The sequence below is a fragment of the Notothenia rossii genome (assembly GCF_949606895.1).
Source record: "Notothenia rossii genome assembly, chromosome: 8".
Classification (NCBI taxonomy): Eukaryota; Metazoa; Chordata; class Actinopteri; order Perciformes; family Nototheniidae; genus Notothenia; species Notothenia rossii.
In genome coordinates, this window is record NC_136906.1 from 53,033,926 (window position 1) to 53,035,256 (window position 1,331).

The following is a 1,331-nucleotide window of genomic DNA, read 5'->3' on the forward strand; positions in this document are numbered from 1 at the left end:
ATTCCAACTTTCGATTCCTTGATCGATAAAGGTTTAATGCATAGGTTTAAAATCAATTGTGACTGTGTCGTTGTCCATACATCTCATCCGATTGAAGACAGAGTCCAAAATCTCTAACTTAGTTTTCTGAAATGCCATACATAGCCTGAGAACTTTGAGTTATTATTACAGACACATGTTTGACAAGTTTCAAAAAGAAATGCCAAGCAAGTTTATCAAAGATTTGAACTGCATCAAGATCAAGAACAAGACCTAAGATTTATATGTGGTCATTTTTTGATACGATAAATTATAATTTTTATATATATTTATATACGTCATTCTGGACTAACCCAATTGAAGACAATAATTCTAGATAGGAAAAGAAAAAGACATAAACACATTTACAACATAGGTTTACTTCCTGGTTTTCTACACAAAAACCCCTATTGAAAATGGCTATACTGACATTCATGTAACTTATAATATGTTGAGAGGCTATGAGACATCTAAAGACTGAGTGTCTAAAGACTCTGAAACATCAATATGCCTCCCAATATGCCTAATCACTGTAGAAAAGAGCGGTGCCGTGATGATGTATTTGTAGGTCAACCCGGAAGTTAGCATCACAAAGGTTCCTTTGACAAAAAAAATATGGGATTTTTCTATCGGATTTCAGAAAATTGCAGAAAACGTGTGTTTGCCACAACACGCGTTTATGACACTTATATGTTTTTTTCAGCATGAGAATCTCCACATATGTACAGCAATTATTTTTTTTCAAGCTTAATTGCAACCACCAGAAGTAAAAAGTTAATGTTGGGCTTTAAGCAAAGTACATCAAAGTCTCATGGCGTCACGTCACCACCGCTAAGCTAAAGGCGGCTAATGTTCTGCGTGATGATGGTGAGTAGGTCTCATTTACTACTTGTTAGCAATCGTCGTTTTTATGACAAATAGAAGCTTTTGACTTTCACCAGTGGGGTTTTTATGTTGAAGAATAAAACATTCAAATCTCTTCAGCTTGTGTTAACCACAGATCTTGCTTCAGGCATCTAACCAAAATTGTTAGCTTAAAGTGGACCTAATCATGCTATATTGAAAATATATTGTAGGGCCATACCTATATAAAATATGTCTGTGAAGTTTTTTATCAAAATACCAAACAGATCACCCATTGTAGCCATGCCTCATACTGCTCATACCCCTCTTTTGCAGGCCTGTTAGAGAAACGCGGGTCTTGGGTCCTTAGCTTGAAAAAAATAAATAAGAGGAGGCGGAGCTAATGCCTGATCAGAATTCTACCGGAGATAAAGTTCAATTCTGCTGTGATAAAATGCCATCCTGTTAAA